Source organism: Oreochromis niloticus, linkage group LG11 (assembly GCF_001858045.2).
Source record: "Oreochromis niloticus isolate F11D_XX linkage group LG11, O_niloticus_UMD_NMBU, whole genome shotgun sequence".
Lineage (NCBI taxonomy): Eukaryota > Metazoa > Chordata > Actinopteri > Cichliformes > Cichlidae > Oreochromis > Oreochromis niloticus.
Window position 1 is genome coordinate 4445182 of NC_031976.2, and position 10074 is coordinate 4455255.

The following is a 10074-nucleotide window of genomic DNA, read 5'->3' on the forward strand; positions in this document are numbered from 1 at the left end:
AGGGCCCTAAATCCCCTGTTGCGAGGAGTGTGGTGTGAAATCCATTTAGCACAGATTCCTGCAGAAAGCTTGTGATCTCATTGAAAAGATCCCCCCCTGAAATATGGAAGAAGCCTTAACTACAAAACAGAAAAAAAGTAGGATGTTCTTTTACTGCCACAAAATCAACCCCACCACCACCCTCAAGACCAAGCCTTTGATTCTTCTTCAATGTAATACACAAGAAGAAAAGCTGGTAGTAAACAAAGATGGCTGCAGCATCTCTGTCATGGTGTTGTTAATCTTTCATAAAGTCTGTATGCAGTCCCCCCCCCCCCCGAGGCACAGGAGCACTAACAGGTATAAGTGAAGCTTTATCATTTCTTTTACTGCAGCACTTCTGCTCCCGTGCCCCGACAATGCAACAGTGTTTAATCTATAGCTGATTTCACCAGACACGCAGACACGCACGCTGGTGCACCAGTCACTTTCATGCCGGGTTATCACTGAAAGCCCCTTCATCGTTCAGGCACCATATGGAGGCAAAATGCTGCTCTTACTCACGATCCATATGCAACAAACCTTCTTTTTTTTTAAAAAAAATCCTACCCACAACAGACACTCTGGCTCCAGTTCTGAATACAAAACTGGAAGATGAAAAAAAAAAAACATTGATCGCTGAGGACTGTACATTCAGTGTAATGATTCATGTCGGGTCTCTGCGAGGATGCCAGTGACAGTCGACTCGCATCACCTCAGGACAGGAACGGTCTCGGGCTGATGTGCTCTGTAGAGTCAATAGCTCCTCTTTTGTCTGAGGGGAGACAAAGGTCTCTTGCAGCTTCTCTTGGAAGCAGCTTCATCATTAGTGCATTTTATAATGTCAGAGAAGAAGAGTGCAGACGTTTGGAAAGAGAAATGCAACCAGAAGCATTGTTTGATTGTAGAGGCAACCTCCAGCATCAGCACGTTGTTTAGTTTGAGCCAATCAGAAGTGGTCCTGATGAGAGTGTCTGACTCTGTGTGTGTGTGTGTGTGTGTGTGTGTGTGTGTGTGTACTCTCCATTGCTATTTCAGGTCTGGATGTCTTTGTGTGCAGCTATATGTCAAACAAAGGGCCCCTATGCCTGCCTGCATGCCGTCTATACGCCCTGGCTGGCGGGGTGGGGGTGGGGGCAGAGATGTAATGTGTGTGTGTGTGTGTGTGTGTGTGTGTGTGTGTGATTATGGAGTGGGGGGGGGGGGGGGGGGGGTGCTGTCTGCAGGGAGCAACCAGGCGTGTGAAATTACTCCACACTGCCTGTCTCTTTCCTCTTCCTCCTGACGCCTTTGTGCTCTGTTTCTTTTCTTTCCACTGTCCTTTTCCTTCATTTCATTCACGCTTGCCTCATCTCCACGACCCCTCTACATTTCACCCTCTACTCCCTTCTAATTCTCCCACCTCCCGCCATGCTTCCTCTTCCTGTCTGTCCCTCAGATGTCATTCCAATACACATCCAGGAGCTAATATTAGCCTGCAACAAATGATTATGGAAAGTTTACCCCCCATTACAGCTCCTTAGGTGGGAGACAGTCTTTGATATGGAAATGCCGCCACTGCCACCATGTAGGATGCACGCATATGCACTGCATTTGTGTGCTTCTGTGTGCGTGTGTGTGCGTGTGTGTGTGTGTGTGTATGTATGTATGTGTGTCAGAGAGAGAGAGACAAGCGTGGGAAGACAATGAAAAATGCAAGGTGTATCCACGGGGAACCCTGTCATAAACCATTTGGACAAATTGGGACTGGGGGTAAACTGTCTCAGAGGGTTTGTCGCATCCCACAGCTAATATACGCACACATCAAACTGACACATGACGAATGGTAGGTGTGGATGATGGAGTTACTGTGAGCCAATAATCTCTTTAATATGTTCAATCCTGCTTAGACACACTAAGTACCTAAGTGCTCAAAGTGGAGAGGCAGGCAACGTGAACAAAGAAAGATGAGCGTACAGTTAAGACACGTTAGGGTGATAGATAGGAGTCAAATATCTTCCAAGTGTGTCGAGAGAATATGAAAATTCATTTCAAAACATTGTTAAAGTCCATAGACTGAAGGAGTCCACAAAGACAAAGAAAAAGGGCTTACCTTTCAGTTCCACAGCCACATGTGAGAGTCCATCACTCTTCTCACACTCACTCACACACACACACACACAGTCATCATGCATGTGCTCCCACGCGCTCATACACACTGTGTGCAGGGAGGGAGAGACGAGAACCCATCATTGTTCTCATAACCCCTCCCACACGGCTGCGTAGCTCTGTCTGGATGGATACATGTAGGAGTAGCACTCTCCCACACACACACACACACACACACACACACACACACAGCATCAACCATCTATCTTCTTGTACCCTGTCTTTACTCTAGGAATTCCAACACATACACACACACACACACACACTTCCTCCACTCCTATATGCTTACAGCACACAAAGACTCCCACTCACACACCATGTGATCATGTGATGCGTGTGATGCACAATGCTTGTGAGAGCATGTGGTATATTTCCACAGTTACTTTGTCTACATTGCGCACATTTCCTTTTTGCACCCTGCTGTGATACAGCAATGTAAGATGTGTGTTTTCCTCGCACGTACACACTGTGTAACATGTGACTACATAAGTGCGTATTTGTGTGTTATCCACTAAAGGCATTAAGGGTGAGGATAAACAAACACACACCCTTACAAACCCTTGTTTGGCGAGGCCACTTGGGGGAGGAAACGGCTCTCGTGTCCGTTCTATTAGTCCTGAGGGGCAGTAAAGCTACCTGTACTTACCCCCGCTGCATTATTGATGGATGGTAATGGTGCCATTACAAGGATAGGAAGCTGCTGATGTTTTAACACAGGGCCGATGAGGAAGCGTTAAGGAATTAAAGTTCGCTGGGCCAACTTTGGCATTTTAAAGGGAGAGGAGCAGGAGGCGGAGTGTTTTCACAGAGAATGAGGGTTACTAAAAGAATGGTGGTCCAAGCCCTAACACAGCTCAGCTATTTTCCAGGCCTTTATAAAAAAAGATGGACAGCTAATAAATGTTCTAAGATATGGCAGTTTGGTGTGATAGTACTGGTCTGAACCGAGCCACTGTGGTTTATATCCTGCTGACCGAGGCGTTTGAGTCCAGCCAAGTCGTCAACTTAGCCGTCTGTATTTTTTGAATGTGCAGACATGGTGTAAATCTTACAAACGTAAATCTTAAAAACAGCAGACAGCTACCTTTTAGCCAAGTGGTTGTGTGTGACAAAAAGCCGAGCTGGCTTCCCTTTCTGATCTGTAAAATGGCTGCATTTGTAGAAGGCAGCACTGCTGTGGAAACAAGACAGGTTGTGAGGGTCAGGATTTTATCCAAGCAACATTTACAATCTGTCTTACTAATTAGGAAAACACACACCCACACACACACACACACACAAGAAAAGACACTTTGCTCTCCCATGAACACACCATACAGTGTTGATCCAGCACCAAAGTGCATTATGTTTTTTTTCATGGTTTTTATTTAAAATAAATCAGAACACACCTGCTGAAGTTTGTAAATCGTATTTTTGCTTTGACTTGATTTTTTTTTAATTATAAGATGAAATTAATTAATGTCCTATCTGATAAGCCTTTGTACTTTCCTCAGCAGCTTTGTTAAACAACTTTACAAAAGTGTAATTAAATAAAATAAAAGGGTGCAAATGAAGTCACATTTGTAATTATTAACTCTGCAATGAAAGTGAAATTTAGACAATTTTGCAACATGTCTGCAAGTACAGATGTGTTGAAACACCCATTTAAAAAAACTCTCTAATTAGATTTGTGGGTAAGTGTCTTTGTTATCGACTCTGTGATGGCGAACAAAGGATTTCAGCAACGTGCATGAATACACGTGGATGCTCAAGTAAGCGTTGTCTGATGTGCCTTCTACTCTGTTAACTGTACAGTACTTACACCTACCTGTTGGTAATTTTCACTACTTTTTCTTGCAGGTATTTTCTGCAAATGATGGAAACATTAAGAATGAATGAACATTTTTACTATTTTAAAAAGGCTTACATTTCATATCTATATTTTCTGTATATTTTAGCGTTTTCTTATGTCTGACTATTTCTTTTTAGGTCAAGCTTGTTATATACATTTGAAATAACAAATATGTATTAGTAGGAAATGGTAAAAAAAAAAAAAAAAAAAAACTATGGACAAGGATGCGAATGGGAATGAAGTGGATTAGAGAATTTGAGTTGCCTTTTTCACAAAGTTCACTTAGTGCAGCTTACATATGATAATTATTGCTCGTCCTATTACAGATACAAATGTTAGTTTGTTCTCAAGGAAACTTGACCCATGTGTACCATTGTCCGTTTTTTAAAACAGAGATAGATTTGAAAAATCTATATAATTGTAATTGTCCTTCTACTAACTAGTAGGTACTCTTTCACTTAACATACATATATTACCTTTTGGTAAAGATTACATGCAGGTGAAATCCAGTGAGCAGTGAGATTTCATCAGTAATGTAATCTTTGAGTATATTTCTTCAGTTTTGTGTTATTCCTTCATAATGTGTTTTCACCTGTAGAGAGCAGTGCAGAAGCACTTATCTACTGTCTGGAATTTAATGTGAACACAATGAGATCTGACTTTGGCTGATAACCTGTCAAAAGCCATGAAGACTTAAAGTTGTCACACATACATTTCACCTACAGGCATTTATACATAATGTGTAAAAATGTTTTAAATGAATAGTATTTCTTAACATCAGAAAATTTTGGATAACAACTGACCACTGGTTTAGCCCTACAGTTTTTATCAAAACATTAAAAAATCCAATACATTTCCTACTTTGAAAACTGATAAACTATTAAGGTTGAAGGTTAACTAAGGTTTCAAACATAAGGCGCAACAATTACTGTTAAATGTCAGGAATTATATTTTTTTGATAGACTGAAAAACAGTATAACTATATTACAGCCTTTAATTGCAACCATAATCAGGCAGCGCTTTAAAATAATGTATGAGTATGTCAGAGCTTCTTTGATTCTCTGCGTTTTCTCAGCTTCAATGCAATCCCGGTGGAAGATATGACTCTTTATAGTACACTGTGTTCCATTACATCTGCCTTTCACCATTTCCACCACTCCATGTCATTCTCTGAAAATGCTTTTAATAAAACTAACAAAGCTAAAGGAAACCAAAAAGGATGCAGACAAATTTTGAGAGGATTAAACACATCCGAGTGGCACAAAGGCGTTCAGTCAGTGAATGCCACACCCAAGGCCCCTCACTCAAACACGGTATATGGATACCCACTCCTTTTCCTTCAGAGGCCATCTCACTGACACACACAAACACACACACACAGCGGCAGGGTGAGTGGCCAGTCTCAGTGAAATACAAGTTGCCCCGTGTATGATGATACCGCTGTATTCTCTGAGATGGCCTGGCCATCGAGGCTGGCACCTCACAGCCTCTTGACAAGAGAGCACAAGGATGACCAAACAGTCAGCGAGACAAGCAGACTGAATTAGTGCCGATCGAATCAAATAAATAAAACAAAACTAATCAGATTTTTTTAAATATAAATGCTTGGTTTGGATTCATTTTTTATTGGGTTTTAAAATTGAAACATGACGTTTTTAAACCAGCTTGGAGCTCTGCTCTGGTTCCAAACACCTGTCACGACAAAGCAGGGAAACAATAGGAATTAATGAGAAATATTCGAACGTTTTCCAATAAGTGTTTGTGTGATTCATAGAAGAGCGGAGGGGGTTTGCAGTACACCGCTGCATACAGCAACTGCTCCGTGTATTTCAGATATTCAAATGATCTCTCGCTTGTGTTCGCTGGCATGTGAGAGCACAGAGGCTTCAGGGCATAAAAGCTGGCCAAATATACACACTCATAAGCTATCAGTATCAATGCTTTGGGCAATTATTAGCACATAAAAGAAGCTTTTAGATACATGGGGGGATGGGGGTGGGGGTCTAAACTGATCGTACTATGATAGAGTATGAAAAAGAAAACAGGATAAGAGGAAAAAAAATGTTTTTGTGTGTGTGATATCAGCTTAGATAAACGGAACCTGTGGGGGAGGGCGGCAGATGAGGCAGGGTGGGCTGGTGCCACATGTACAGTACCTGCTCTATCTTGGCATAGTAATGAGCTACCCAGCTCTGTGTACTCCTCTCTGTGCCATTCAATGCAAATAAGGAGATCCCAAGCCCATGAACACAATCATTTAAACATCTTTGAGATATTTTACTTTACCAGAATTGACACTTGGCTCAATTTAAACGATGAAAAGACCTTTCGGGTTTTTTTTAAAAAAAACCTTTTTTGTTTAAAACAGCTTTCTGAATGCATCTGACACCAGCAGCTCTGAGCATGTGCAAGGCTGAATTTATCTGTGGATTAATGAATGAAGCACACGGTGTCAGAGCTGCGTTGATACTCTGTCAATATCAACACAAGCTGCAAGCTTGTTTTCAGAGCTTAGACAAAAAACCACTGACCCTGCCTTGTTTCTCCAGTCCCGCCATGTTAACAGCTGTTTCTTTTACTCTTGGTGAATAAAAAATAAACATTAAGTATTAAGACTTTCAGAGATACTAAACCAAATAATAATGTGAATGCTTACATTGTGAATAATGAAAAAAGAAAACTGCTCCAGGTAGAAAACAAGCATAATGATCTCACTAGACCAGGTGAGCCTCGTCCACAGGGTCCCCACCCACTCAACTTTATCACCAGTACATGCACAGTCTCCATGACAACCACTTACCATGACGACGACCCCCCCCCCCCCTTCACCATGACGACCTCTGCCACCCAGCTGTCCTCCCGAGGCCTGTAACTGAGCTAATATGGCTGCTGTTGCGGAGCGCCCAGCGACACTGAGAGCACCAGCCCTCTCCTCCTCCTTTCCTGTAATTCCTCCACCCCAGGGGGTTAAAGCAACTCAATCCAAGGACTCATTCAGACAATAAAACCCACTCTATCCTACGGTTTCACTGGGTTAAGTGACCCATTGCCTCCTAGCATAAGAATCAATTTGATGTCCAATGCTGCTAACTATCAGCCTAACAACTTCTTAGAACTGGCAAGCCTCTCTCACATGAAAAATTCTACCCATGATTCCTCTCCCAGCCAGAAAAATTTCTTAAATGGCTTATGTAACCTGGTTTGGGTCATGCTTATTTTGAAACTGAGCTCAAATGAGAGGTTGATTGTGTGCTACAGGAATGTGTAAGTGCACTACAACTACAACCCAAACACACACACACACACACACACACACACACACACACACACACACACAGCTTTTTAAAGCATCTCTATGTCTGGAGGGTTGCATAATGATTCCATGACAGCCTGTCAGACATCATATGAAACTGATTCCATGCAGCCAAAGCTCGCCTCACTCTCTCTACATCATTGTCCCCTGATGACTCCGCTCTTGATCAATCCTATTATATGATAACATGCTACAGTATCCTAACAAACACAAAGAAAAGTACAGATCACAAACAGAGGCATCATTAATGTACGTTAAACACTGTCACAGTTGATTTTGCGTGCAGAAGTTGGTACCTTTCAGGTCTGTCAGATCTTCCTTCGTTAAACGTGTGATAAAGCTTCTGACCTGCAGGGCTGGCCACATCAGGAGAATGTTACTACCCACTGGAAAACCGTTTAACCTGACTGGAACAGCACTTTGTTGAAAGATTGTCAAGTGTCCACTAGGTATGAAAAGTAGCCTTTAGGCCTTTCCGAAAGGGGAGCATATCCATGCACTGAGATGCTGTAGTGTGTAAACGCCTGAGTGAAAGTGTGTGTGTGTGCGCGTGCGTGTAGAGCGGTGGATGTCGGATGCATGCATGTGCAGCAGAGTAGTGTGTGACTTACCCCCGGCTGTCCCTGAGGGCTGAACATGCTCTGACAATGCTGACGCTTCTCAGCGTCTCACTCCTTCGACAGCTTTCATCTACAGTATGTTCGCTATCACTCAAAACTCCCTCCTCTGCTTCCTGAACACTCTTTTTTGTTTCTATAGCATTTATCTTCCCGTGCTATATCTTCATACTTCCTGCCTCTTTTTCTACTACGTTCTTCTTCTTCTTTCTCCTCATCTTTCTCTTACTCTCCTACTTTCCATGCTCTGCATTTCCAACTCTTTATTCACTTTCTCACTCACTTTCTTCTTTACTCATCTCCTTCTATTTTCCTCCCTCTCTTCTTCTCCTCCTCTCTGTCGCCCTCATCAGTGCTCCAGGAGCTTGGTATCGCTTGTCTCTCAGCTGGCACAGAGAACAGGCAGACACATGGGAGGGCTGTTTTGTAATCCAGCAGGTCATACCACCCTGGCACAGGAAAAGGGGGGGCTGATGGGATGCACAGAGGGAGGGGAGGGGGTGAGGGAGGACTTAGAGGGTCTATACTACTACCTTCCAACCTATACCTTTTCTGCATCCCTCCGTCTGCAAGCTGATGGTCTCTCCCTTTTTTTTCCCCATCGACGCCGAGGTCTCGCCTCACTACATCCTCTCTGCGAGTTTGAGGTTTTAAGAAGGAGATGAAGGAAGGAAAGAAGGAAGGAAAGAAGGATGAGGGAGAATGGGAGTGGGAAGAAGTGTGGGAATGAAAGGAGGCATGAAAAGGAAGAGGAAAAGATACTGATGAATAGAGGAAAGGAATGGGGGAGGGATGCCTCGAAGGGTTGTAGACTGAATCAATGAAGCCTCTTCAGGAGATATTTTTTAAGTATAGGAATCAAATGTATGGTAAAGCGGGAACAAGGAGAGCGAGCAGTCATGATTTGGTGATGCAAGGAACAAACAGATGAGCAGAAAGAGAGCTGAAGAAAGACAGCCAGAGAAAAAGACAGAGGTTAGGACTCAGTGGCTAAGTGGCTGTCTGCCTCTCTGTGAGCTGTCATCTCTCCTGCAGTTGGTCAAATTGCTGTCCATTCATCCTCACTTTCACCTCAGTCAGTTCAGGAAGATGCTGCTCTTCAGCAGTTACAGTGTGATTGATATGACAGATTTGCCAGATCCTGCTACCATTCTGAGCCTTGACATTACCTGTATTTAATGCTACTTATGGAGCAGAATTGGGGAGAAATTTCCTTATCTGGCCTTTAAGTGATGACGTATGAACCCTGCTTCCGGGTCCAAACTACTCTGCATTTATTAAGGCTGTTCACTTTTTAACATATTTTAATGCTTTGTATCTTATTCTATTTAATCTGAACAAGCCCCTAAAAATGTCAGTGATCATTGTCGGCCTCTCTCCGTTTTTATTGCCACTATTCATTAGCAGAATGTTTTAAAGCACACTTTTTAAAACCTTACGCTGTAACTACAGTCCAGACCATGCAGCAGTATTTTAGTGACTAACCTCGTATTGCGGATGGATTATCTCAGTTGTTCTCCTGACTGAAGTTTGGTCCGTTTACAGCATCCTGCCATGCGATTGCATTTGTCCCTAACCATCGGGAACCCTCATGTAACTTTTATCAAGTGGGAAAAAGTTAGTGTTCATCCTCCAGCTTCACTGTGCTAATGTGTTTATATTATGCTAACCATAGCTGTGTAGCTAGCTACCATGTAGCACATCATTATATACCAGCTAGTCCAACTTCAGTAATCCGACAAACATCACTGGTGTTTAGTTTTTTGTCTTCATTTATTTCTGAAGTGATAGCAGAGCTGTACGTTTTAATTTTTACAGAAATCCCTCAGTCAGAATATGTTATATTATCTTTAAATGGAAACTAGCGAGCTAACTCCCTGCAAACTTATAACTGAGTTAAATTTCATAAATCCTGTTTCTCATGGATGTCTGGATGTTAAACTTGTCACACCTGGTAAAGCAGCCACACTGATCATTTTATTAAATTTTATTTGTAACTCTCAGTGATGCTGGAGCATTTGTTTGACTTTTGACCTGAAGAGGAGTTTGGACCCGGAAACGGCTAATGACGTCAGACTGATAGGTGGATAGATCCCATAGTGATAACTCGTGGCAAACCACAAAGTGGAACTCAGTCAAAATCCCTA

At 42.5% G+C, this 10074-nt stretch overlaps 1 long non-coding RNA gene across 2 annotated transcripts in view; it reads right to left on the minus strand.

Moving 5' to 3' along the window:
* The window catches only part of LOC102079720 (uncharacterized), a 28011-nt gene extending 19695 nt beyond the window's left edge, over positions 1 to 8316 (minus strand). For both annotated transcript variants that reach the window (XR_267865.4, XR_003222054.1), the window contains exon 1: positions 7922 to 8316. This is a non-coding gene — a long non-coding RNA (uncharacterized LOC102079720). The remainder of the gene's footprint in view (positions 1 to 7921) is intronic.
* Between the last annotated feature and the right edge of the window lie 1758 nt (positions 8317 to 10074).